Source organism: Zingiber officinale, chromosome 11A, assembly GCF_018446385.1.
Source record: "Zingiber officinale cultivar Zhangliang chromosome 11A, Zo_v1.1, whole genome shotgun sequence".
Classification (NCBI taxonomy): Eukaryota; Viridiplantae; Streptophyta; class Magnoliopsida; order Zingiberales; family Zingiberaceae; genus Zingiber; species Zingiber officinale.
In genome coordinates, this window is record NC_056006.1 from 42,326,301 (window position 1) to 42,339,026 (window position 12,726).

The window sequence follows — 12,726 nt, forward strand, 5'->3', positions numbered from 1 at the left end:
TCTTGAATATCTATTTTAAAAATATTTTTGAAAGATTTTACTTAGTGAATTCCTTGAAAATATTTTTGAAATTAGCTTATAAATATTTTTTCAAAAGTATATTGAAAATAATTAAAAATGATATTACAAAATGCTTGAAAATTTCTTCAAAAGAATTTTTGAACAGTTATTTTTTCAAAATATATTTTATTTATGTTCATTTTAAAATTCATATCTTTTAGAAGTTTCTAATTCACACTTTCAAGCCCTTTTGTTTCTAAAGTTTATTACTTGGTGTACATATTTCTCCTATTTTTAATGTGTGTCATAGAGAGAGAGAGATAGTGAATACAGGGGGAGTTGTTTAACTCAGGGGGAGAGTTAAATACTTGTTTACTTATATGTTTGCATATGTTATTAACTTAACTGTGAACCATGATTGTCAAATATCAAAAAGGGGGAGTTTGTTGGTGCAGGGCACACCAGAATCAAACTTGAGCTTTGATATTATCAAAGGTTCAAGTTAAGTCTTGTTGTGATCAACAAGTTGACTGAGTGTGCAGGTTGTTTACTCAATCAAGAAAGTCTTAGTCGCGACTAGGTAGGAAAGACTTAGCACATCGTGGATGCTATGTGGAAAGACCAAGTTGGTGGAGAGGACCAGACACTTAGTATGGAAGCTGGATAGGTTTGGAGGACTGAAGATCGAGGGAAAGTCCTGGTGGGTCCATCCGATACTAAGCAACAAAGTCCAAATAGGTTTAGAGAGCCAATGTTTGGTAAGTAGATTTAGGTAAGCAACTGGAGGAGCGACAGTGAGGTCATGCTCCAGGAAGGAACAAACCCTAGGTCGCTGATCCAACTGAAGAAACCGGAAAGGTTTCCAAGTTGAGATCAAGACAGTGTTACTGTCTTTTACTATTTATGCATCTCATGATATTACTGTGCTAACCTTTGTTTTGGAGTGAATTGTCTAACTCTATTTTGCAGGGAATGACCTGATCGGTCGACCGAACCGGAGGATCGATCTATCGAACAAGGCTAACTCAAACCAAAGACTAGTTCAGACCAAAGCAGAGCACAGTCCGATCAAAACTTGATCGATCAACCGAACCAGAGGATCGATCGATCGAACCAGATGATCGGTCAATTGAACCAGAGGATAGATCGATTGAACCAGAGGATCGGTCGACTTAACTGTTGGTGCAACAGGGATCGGCAAGAGGAGGGTGAATTGTCTGCAATCAAAAATTATACCCTCCTCAAACTTTCAACTCTTAAATTAAAGCAACACTAATAATTAAAGTGATTAACAGAAAAGAAAAGAGAGATGACTTAGCTATTTGACTTGGTTACAACCGAGACAGTTGTTAATCCAAGGCGGTGGAAAGACGTACTAAAAGAGTCTCCTTCTTTGAAGGAGGAGAAGTCTTTTACACTTTAAGAGCACAGAGGTTGCTTAGAAAAGACTTACAGAGTTGACCGTCTTCGTTGTTCTGTTCGAGACCCCTTTATATAGGGGTTCCAAGTTACATTATGCTAAACTATTCTTGGGCTATCACTGTATATTAAGATGCGGAAAAGCTGAACTAATCAAAACTCTCTGCTATTTACTATAAAATCTGGAAACTATACCCAGAATACACTTCTGGAGTTGTACATATGCTAAAGAAGGGAACCTAAACTTTCTATTTGATCAAAAAGCTGAAATTAGACACTTCTAGCTGAAATCAGATATTCTAATTGATCGACTGATCGATTGGAGTTATCTGATCGATCCACTGATCGATTCAACGTGCTACTATGCACGGGGTCAATTCTGGATCGATCGGCTGATCGATCCAGCCTGGCCAATCGATCCGATAATCGATTCAGAGGCTCTCTATTCGCGGAAATTAAATTCCCAATCGATCGGCTGATCGATCCATGGCCGATCGATCGGCTGATCGATCCATGGCCGATCGATCAGCTGATCGACTCATCAGCTCTCTGTACGCGGAAGTCGCATTTCAATCGATCGGCTTATCGATCGAGGACTTCTCAATCGATCAGCTGATCGACTCAGCTGCTCACTGTTCGCGGGGAATCACCTCCCAATCGATCGACTGATTGATTGAGGACTTCTAAATCGATCAACTGATCGATTGAGTTTCTGATTTAACTGAAATCCCCCACGAACTCATACAGAACTTTCAGAACTCAACTAAAACATAAAACAATACCACTAGACAGGTTATTACTTATACTTTGCTAACTAATATCAAGATAATTAGCAGTCTAAGCATGGCATAATACATACTTTCATAATTCATGATACCTAGCATCCTAAAAGTGCAGGGAAGTAACAACATAAGGAAATACTAAGTTTTTAAGTTTGCTAGTTCCCAAAGATCATTATTCCAGGTTCATTCTCACACACATCTGATTGCATTGCCCTCCAGCCTCCGCTAGTCCATCTTCCCTTTACCTTTATCAGCAGTATAAGGAAAAAGGAAACTATAAGCTTGAGAGCTTAGTAAGAACCATCTACCTCACAAATACATGCATTCGAAGAAATCATGCTTTCAAGGATACTTTTTGAAATACATGCTGATGATCATGCTGAAAAATGCTAAAACATGGCATATGGACATACAAGTCGTGCTAATCAATTACTGAACATAAAGCTATTCATTGTATCAATAAGCAAACTAACTGATACATAAGCTAAGCTATTTGTTATAATAATAAGAAAACTAAACTGAAGCTAAGCTGTATTCACATATCTGGTTTGTGAAGTTTGAAAAACTATTTTCATAAATAGATAAAAATAATAATCATGCTGCTGATGGGTCTGACAACTGTACTTGCTATGCGCGCGTCCCTAACTAGACCCGAGGTAGCTAGTCCTGAATCTAGTAGGGTTTACTTGGTTATCTAAACCTAGGGACGACTATGGGAGCCCAACCCAAGGACATCTGAGAGTCTAGTACAGTGCCACTGATAAAAGTAAAATACTGTTCATAACTGATTTATATCATCTTGCTTTTACTTGGTTATCTAAACCTAGATCTAGGTTATCTGAACCTAGAGGCAACTATGGGAGCCCACCCATTGGACCGTAGTCCCATATAAACTGAAACAAGACTATGTACGCTATTTAAAATGCATCTATAGCATTTATCTCAGTTATTAAAATGCCTACTGTGGCATATAACTGTGCTAGTCATTCTATCGAGCACCTGGTGTGCTCTAATTCTGCATATAGCTGACTAAGAATGTAGAAATACACGGTTAGCTACTTATACTGCAGGTGAGGGGTTACTTACTTCCTGCGCTAAGTTTTCTTACAATCCGTTCGCTAGGTTTCCGGAGAAGAAGAGCTCTTCGGCAATCCTCTTATGTCTACGTGTTCTTCTCGCGGAGGGGAGCGTCCTCGTGCCGGAGTTGTCGCCGGAGGGTGCTCCTACGACCCTAAGGATTGAACCCTAGGTCTTCTTGAGGTTGTGCACCGAGAGGGTGAAGAAGAGAGAGAGGTTCGGCGGTAAGGGTTTGAGGGTAAGGAAAGTTGTCGATCCAAGAATAATAAATTCCCTCTTAATTCCCCTATTTATATTAAGTGATTAATACACCCCAACTAAACCTTAAATATAATTGCTCTCCTCTTCTTTCAGCACACCCCTACTGGGCCCCTTGGTTACTAAGTCACCCTATAAGTCATAAAGTCCATAGGTCGCGGGTTCAATTCCCGCTTAGGCTGTTTTGTGTTTTTATTTAATTTTGCTACTTCTGCTACTCCAAAAATTCTATAAAAATATTCTAAAATTCCAGAAAAATCATTGAATATTTCTAAAATTAATTTGAGAATTTTTGGGCGTTACAATCCCCTATACCTTATAAAAAGTTCGTCCTCGAACTTAGAATAACTCTGGGTACTTTTGTCTCATATTGGCTTCTGTCTCCCAAGTTGCCTCTTTTGTTGTGTGACTTTGCCAAATAACTTTTACTAATGGTATCTCTTTATTCCGCAATTTCTTAACTGCTCGGTCTATTATCTGAATAGGCCGACTGTCATAACTGAGGTCTTCGCGGACTTGTACTGACTGTGGCTCAATCACCTGGGTGGTATCTGGGATATGCTTCTTCAGCATAGAGACATGAAATACGTTATGGATAGCTGACATCTCCTGGGGTAGCTCTAGCTCATATGCTACCTTGCCAACTCTTCTGGTGATGAGGTATGGTCCCACATATCTGGGACTTAATTTGCCCTTCTTCCCAAAACGCATTACTCCCTTTATGGGAGCTACTCGGAGGAATACTGTATCCCCAACTGAAAACTCTAAGGGTCGGCGCCGTGTATCAGCATAACTTTTCTAGCGGCTCTGAGCTGTCTCTATCCTCTGGCGGATCTGCTGTATAGCTGTCGTGGTATCTGTTACTAGATCTGTTTGAAGTTCTAGTGCTTTCTGTTCACCACTTCCATACCAGCAGATTGGAGATCTACACCTCCGCCCGTAGAGAGCCTCGTAGGGTGCCATGCCGATAGTGGCCTGATAGCTATTGTTGTATGCAAATTCTGCTAAACACAGATATTTACACAAACTTCCCTTGAAGTATAGGGCACATACTCGGAGCATATCTTCGAGTAGCTGATTTACTCGCTCCGTCTGATCATCTGTCTAAGGATGGAAAGCTGTACTAAACTTTAACTTGGTGCCCAATGCTGACTGTACACACTCCTAGAAGTGTGACATGAATCTACTGTCTCTATCTGATATAATGGTCCGTGGGACTCCATGCAGTCTGACAATCTCCTAGAGATACAACTGAGCTAGCTGTTCCATGGAGTAGGATATCCTGATAGCTAAGAAGTGGGCTGATTTAGTCAATCTGTCGACTATTACCCAGATGGTATCAAAACCATTCGTGGTTTTGGTTAGTCCCACTATGAAATCCATGGAAATATCCTCCCACTTCCATTCTGGAATCTGAATAGGCTACAGAACTCCTCCTGGTCTTTGGTATTCTGTCTTAACCCTCTAGCAGGTCAGACAGGTACTGACATATCTAGCGATGTCTCTCTTCATTCCAGGCCACCAAAAATGTTTCTTTATGTCTTGGTACATCTTGGTGGAACCAGGATGCATCGCATAAGGAGTCCTGTGGGCCTCGTCTAGGATCTTCCTCCGTAGTTCCTCATGATCCGGAACGCATAGTCTGTCACCAAAATACAATACCCCACTATCGGATACTCTAAACTCTCCACTTCTTGATTTTGCTAACCCTTGCTTGATCTTCTGAATTTCAGGGTCCTGATCCTGAGTTGTCTGAATGTCACCAAGCAGGTAAGATGCTAATGTCATAGTAGAGAGTTGCCTAACTATTAGTTTGAGACCAAAATCTGTAATCTCTTTTTGTAGGGGCGGTGACATGGCTGCTAGGAATAGTAAGGTAGCACTGGACTTCCTGCTAAGTGCGTCTGCCACCTTATTGGCTTTTCCTGGGTGATAGAAGATGTCTATGTCATAGTCTTTGACCAGCTCGAGCCATCTGCGCTGTCGTGTATTCAGATCCTTCTGAGTGAAGAAGTACTTCAGACTCTGATGATCTGTATAAACTCTGCACTGAGCTCCATACAGGTAATGTCTCCAAATTTTGAGGGCGAAGACAACTGCTGCAAGCTCAAGGTCATGAGTAGGGTAGTTCCTCTCATAGTCCTTGAGTTATCTGGAGGCATGGGCGATCACCCTGCCATTTTGCATCAGTACTGCTCCTAGTCCCAATTTAGAGGTGTCACTGTAAATATCAAAGTTGTCTGTGTTTTCTGGTAGAGTCAGAATGGGAGCACTGGTCAATCTTCTTTTTAGCTCGATGAAACTGTTCTCACAGTCCTCTGTCCACTGAAATTTTCTGTTCTTCCTAGTGAGAGCTGTTAGTGGGGAGGCTATCCTGGAGAAATCCTCTACAAATTTTCTATAGTAACCTGCTAATCCCAGAAAACTTCTGATTTCACTGGCGTTCTTGGGTCTTTTCCAGTTACTCACAGCCTTTATCTTACTGGGGTCTACCATGATACCATCTCTGGAGATGATGTGACCCAGAAAGGATACATGATCAAGCCAGAATTCATATTTCGTGAACTTGGCGTACAGCTGGTTCTGCTGAAGGGTCTGCAGTACTATCTTCAGGTGCTCTGCGTGTTCTTCCTGAGTTTTGGAATAAATAAGAATGTCGTCGATGAACACGATAACAAACTTATTTAAGTATTCTCTGAATACTCTGCTCATGAGGTCCATGAAGGTGGTTGGAGCATTCGTCACACCAAAGGGCATGACTACGAACTCATAATGTCCGTATCTGGTCCTAAAAGCTGTCTTGGGCATGTCACCTTCTTTAACTTTCACTTGGTGATATCCCAATCTGAGGTCTATTTTAGAGAACACTACTGTTCCCTTTAGCTGATCAAACAGGTCATCTATCCTGGGAAGAGGATGCCTGTTCTTAATCGTGACTTGGTTTAGTACCCGGTAGTCGGCGCATGCTCCCGCCCTTCTTCTTCACGAACAATACAAGAGCTCCCTATGGTGAGTGACTAGGGCGTACGAAACCCTTGTCAAGCAGCTCCTGTAGTTGCTCCTGAAGTTCCTTCAGTTCGACTGTAGCCATGCGATAGGGTGCTTTGGAGATGAGATTCGTACCGAGGATAAGTTCTATCTCAAATTCAATCTCCCTGTCTGGTGCTAGGCCTGGTAACTCCTCAGGGAAGACTGCTGGGTAGTCACATACCACTCGGAACTCTTCTAGCTTTTGGTCCTTGTTCTGACTGGTACTGACTACATGTGCTAAGAATCCTGTACATCCTGAATCCAGTAATTTCTATGCCTTCAGAGCCGAGAGAAACTTCTTGGCCTTTCTCTTTGGTTCTCCGATGTACCCAAATTGCACTCCTACTTCAGGTTGGAATACAACTCTCTGTTTACGACACTCTATGGAGGCACCGTACTTAATCAGAAAGTCCATTCCCAAGATGACATCGTAATCATCCATATCTAACACTATCAGATCACCAAAAATCTCTCTGTCTGCTATAATGACTGGCACTGCTCGGAGCCAGTGCGTGGATGCCATGATTTCTCCTGAAGGTAGGGTTGTCAAAAACTGACCACTGAGTACCTCTGGAGATATTGCCAACTTTTCGGTGAATGTCCTAGATATATAAGAATGGGTTGCCCCAGTATCGAATAAAACAGTTGCACTTTTCTATAAAATACTGATCTGACCTATAATAACTGTCGAGGCATTCGCTACGTCCTCTCTGATGAGTGAATAGATCCTCGCATTCGTTGTGGCTGAGGGGGCTTCTAGTCTGCCTTGGCTAATGTGTGGACCATCTAAAGCAGTCTGTATCTGGTGCAACTGGGCTGGTTTGTCTCCGTACTGAATCGGCTGCGGTAAGGGAAAACTGGTCTTGTTCGGGCATTGTTTGGCCATATGCCCTTCCTGGCCACATTCGAAGCATCCTCGTGTGCCCTTGCGACAAACTCCGGGGTGGAATTTCCCACAAGTAGAACACTTGGGATAACTAGGCTGTTTACTAGCTGGTCCTCCTTTTGGGTAACTCCCTGGTTTACGTTTGTGGCTGGAGTTCCCTTTCCAGTTAGAGTTGTGGCCCTGGTGTTTCTGAGTACCTGAGCCTCCTTGGCCTTTAGACTCTGAAAAGGCTTGCTTCTGCTGCTTGATACTATTCTGGTAATGCTTGGTGGTCAGAGCACTGCTTACTAGTTCTTCTGTAGTTTGCGGCCTATGAACGTCGCTGGCTACGTTCAGGGCTATTTCCGGCCTTAGCATTTTGAGCGTCAATCAGACTCGTTCTCTTTCAGTGCTGACTAGTTCAGGGCATAGACGAGCCAGTCTATTGAATTTCTTCACGGCTTCCTTAACTAAGAGGTTGCCCTGACGAAATCAGTGAACTCGTCATAGTGGCGGTTTGTGACCCACATGTGAAAGAACTCCTTAAAGAATTCTCTCTCGAAGTCGGCCCATGTCATCTAGTTCACCGGGCGCTTCACTTTAATCCTCTCCCACCACATACGTGCGTCTCCTGTCAAACAGAATGAGGCGCATTTCACCTTTTCAAACTCTGGCCAGTCTAGAAGCTCCATCGTATTCTCCAGTATTTTGAACCAGGCTTGGGCATCCCACGGTTCACTGGTGCTAGAGAAGTTCTCTGGCTTGATCTTCTGCCACTGGATCAGATAGGCTTCTCTCCTTGCCCCTGCTGCCGGGGCTGCTGGTCCTGTAGGTTGGACTGGTGGAACCTCTATCACTACTGGGGTTGCTAAGTTAGGTTCTGGAGTGGCATTGGGAGTGTTCTGCTGATTAGCCCTTAGGGTGACTATCTCCTGTTGCTGTTCAGCTAATTGCTTCTGTAACTGAGCCACTACCTCTGTAAGGTTTGGGGGAGGCACTGAGCTGCCTGCCTCATGCTGGGGCTCAGTAGTGGGTGTCTTTCTAGCTGGGCGTCCTCGTACCATTTTCTAGAGAAATAGAGGACATACATAACTAATACAATCATATTTGCATAACTATTATTATCATGTTAGATATTATCATATATAAACATGCTTTAGTTATCTATGAACATGAAAGCAAGAAACATAAATAAAGTGAGAGATATTCTTACTTGGAAGCTGCAGGTTCAATGCTGATGTGTGTGTGGAGGAAGTATAGAACTTTGCTCTGATACCACTCTGTAATGCCCCGCCTCCTACTGTCTAAGCTGTGAGACCGGGGGTTACATTAGGCTAAACTATTCTTGGGCTATCACTGTATATTAAGATGCGGAAAAGCTGAACTAATCAAAACTCTCTGCTATTTACTATAAAATCTGGAAATTATACCTAGACTACACTTCTGGAGTTGTACATATGCTAAAGAAGGGAACCTAAACTTTCTCTTTGATCAAAAAGCTGAAATTAGACACTTCCAGCTGAAATCAGATATTCCAATCGATCGGCTGATCGATTGGAGTTATCTGATCGATCCATTGATCGATTCAACGTGCTACTGTGCACGAGGTCAATTCTGGATCGATCGGCTGATCGATCCATCCTGGCCAATCGATCCGATAATCGATTCTGAGACTCTCTGTTTGTGGAAATTAAATTCCCAATCGATCGGTTGATCGATCCATAGCCAATCGATCAGCTGATCGACTCATCAGCTCTCTGTACGCGGAAGTCGCGTTTCAATCGATCGGCTGATCGATCGAGGACTTCTCAATCGATCAGCTGATCGACTCAGCTGCTCACTGTTCACGGGGAATCACCTCCCAATCGATCGACTGATCGATTGAGGACTTCTCAATCGATCAACTGATCGATTGGGTTTCTGATTTCACTGAAATTCCCCACGAACTCATACAGAACTTTCAGAACTCAACTAAAACATAAAACAATACCACTAGACAGGTTATTACTTATACTTTGCTAACTAATATCAAGATAATTAGCAGTCTAAGCATGACATAATATATACTTTCATAATTCATGATACCTAGCATCCTAAAAGTGCAGGGAAGTAACAACATAAGGAAATACTAAGTTTTTAAGTTTGCTAGTTCCCAAAGATCTTTATTCCAGGTTCATTCTCACACACATCTGATCGCATTGCCCTCCAGCCTCCGCTAGTCCATCTTCACTTTACCTTTATCTGCAGTATAAGGAAAAAGGAAACTATAAGCTTGGGAGCTTAGTAAGAACCATCTACCTCACAAATACATGCATTCGAAGAAATCATGCTTTCAAGGATGCTTTTTGAAATGCATGCTGATGATCATGTTGAAAAATGCAAAAACATGGCATATGGACATACAAGTCGTGCTAATCAATTACTGAACATATTCATTGTATCAATAAGCAATCTAAACCGATACATAAGCTAAGCTATTTGTTATAACAATAAGAAAACTAAACTGAAGCGAAGCTGTATTCACATATCTGGTTTGTGAAGTTTGAAAAACTATTTTCATAAATAGATAAAAATAATAATCATGCTGTTGATGGGCCCGACAACTGTACTTGCTATTCACGCATCCCTAACTAGACCCGAGGTAGCTAGTCCTGAATCTAGTAGGGTTTACTAGGTTATCTAAACCTAGGGACGACTATGGGAGCCCAACCCAAGGACATCTGAGAGTCTAGTACAGTGCCACTGATAAAAGTAAAATACTGTTCATAACTGATTTATCTCATCTTGCTTTTACTAGGTTATCTAAACCTAGAACTAGGTTATCTGAACCTAAAGGCGACTATGAGAGCCCACCCATTGGACCGTAGTCCCATATAAACTGAAACAAGACTATGTACGCTATTTAAAATGCATCTATAGCATTTATCTCGGTTATTAAAATGCCTACTGTGGCATATAACTATGCTAGTCATTCTATCGAGCGCCTGGTGTGCTCTAATTCTGCATACAGCTGACTAAGAATGTAGAAACACACGGTTAGCTACTTATACTGCAAGTGAGGGGTTACTTACTTCCTGCGCTAAGTTTTCTTACAATCTGTTCGCTAGGTTTCCGGAGAAGAAGACCTCTTCGGCAATCCTCTTATGTCTACGTGTTCTTCTCGCGGAGGGGAGCGTCCTCGTGCCGGAGTTGTCGCCGGAGGGTGCTCCTACGACCCTAGGGATTGAACCCTAGGTCTTCTTGAGGTTGTGCACCGAGAGGGTAAAGAAGAGAGAGAGGTTCGGCGGTGAGGGTTTGAGGGTAAGGAAAGTTGTCGATCCAAGAATAATAAATTCCCTCTTAATTCCCCTATTTATATTAAGTGATTAATACACCCCAACTAAACCTTAAATATAATTGCTCTCCTCTTCTTTCAGCACACCCCTGCTAGGGCCCCTTGGTTACTAAGTCACCTTATAAGTCATAGAGTCCATAGGTCGCGGGTTCAATTCTCGCTTAGGCTGTTTTATGTTTTTATTTAATTTTGCTACTTTTGCTACTCCAAAAATTCTATAAAAATATTCTAAAATTCCAGAAAATCATTGAATATTTATAAAATTAATTTAAGAATTTTTGGATGTTACATTCCAAGACTCATCTAGAGCCCCTGATCTTCGGGATCAGGGTTTGACTTCGAGAGGGGGATCGGTCGACCGATCCCCAGGTTCGATCAACCGAACCTGTGTACTTTCCCAGCTTCCCATCTGGATGCAAGCTCTGTGGATTGAGCTTAGGTTCGGTCGTCCGATCCTTGTATTCGGTCGACCGATCAGCCAACTGTCTCTGCTCAATCTGACCCGATCAAATCGCTTCGACCAAGTCTCTGATTATTTTCGGTTCGGTCGACCGATCAGAGGGTTTGGTCGACTGATCAACCATTGGTTGCTGACGTGTCTCCAACGGCTGGCTTCTGATGAAAAAGGGGTGCGGTCGACTGATCAGAGGGTTCGGTCGACCGAACACTTGTCAAGTTAACTTCACGGTTGACTTACTCTAGTTTGGCTTGCTTGGGTGATTTCGGCCATCCTAAATAGGGCTCACCCGAACCCAGTTCCCCGTCTTCTCCTCAAGCAGTCTTCCGTCCCGGCTTTACGTCCCTCGAACGCCACACACGTTCTTGACGTCCACCAGTGTACTCTTCCGCAGCTTTCTCATCCTTCGGACGCACCGAGCCCGTTGGCTCCCTTCCCGTGCCGTCTTTCTCGCTAGCTACATCTTCCGCTCGACTTCCTACGCTTCTAAGTTCCTGCACACTCAGACACAGGGATCAGACAAACAGAACCTTACCTAAACTTGGTTGATCACATCAAAACAACTACAGGGGCCAACAATCTCCCCCTTTTTGATGTGCATCAACTCAAGTTTAAGTTAGGGTAAAAACAAACAAATAGTAATTTTAAGAAAATTACTAAACTAACATTTTAAGCACAAAAATAATAAAATTTGCAACATAAGTTAGAAGGGAAAGAAATATTAAAAATTTAATTTTTCCTAACTCCCCCTAAACTTGTTACTAAACTCTCCCCCTTTAATCACAGCAAAAACGGGGTAACAATAATTTTCTAAGTCATTTTGAATAATTTTCTAAGTAAAAATTTAATATTATTTTAAAAAACTTAGCTTAGATAATTTTAACAAATCTAATTTCAACCTAAGTTTACGTAAAAAAAATGAGAATTTTTCTATGTAAAAAATTTCAAGAAACAAAAAATAATTTTTGAAGGATTTCTAAAGAAATGTTTAAAAAATTTTCAAAGCATTATTTACTTCTAATTTTAATGCTTTTATCAGAAAGTTAATTAAACATTTTATTTCGATATTTCGACTTCCAGGTCGTGACGAGGCACTAGGCCTTCTTGGTTATTGGAGCAACAACCACTTTTTTAGACAAAGCTTCCATATAGAAAACTCATTGTTTAATTTTCTCACTGTAAGCTTTTAACTAAAAAAAAATTTAAACTAGCAAAGATTTTGGAACTCAGTAAAGGTTCCTTCCTACAGGGTTGGTCAAAAACTTAGGGAATACATATCCTTTAGGTATTCTTCTAAGTTGACCCTGATGTTTTCTTATATACCAGTTTAATTTTCCATAAACATTAATTTTTTATTTTTGAAAAACATTAGGGGGTGTTTGGTTTGCCCCATTTTCATTTTCATTTTCTGAAAATCGCACGTTTTTCATTTTTCAGAAAATAACTTTTTCGCGTTTTTCGTTTTCTTAGAAAACGCTCTCACATTTTCTTAAAAATGAATGTG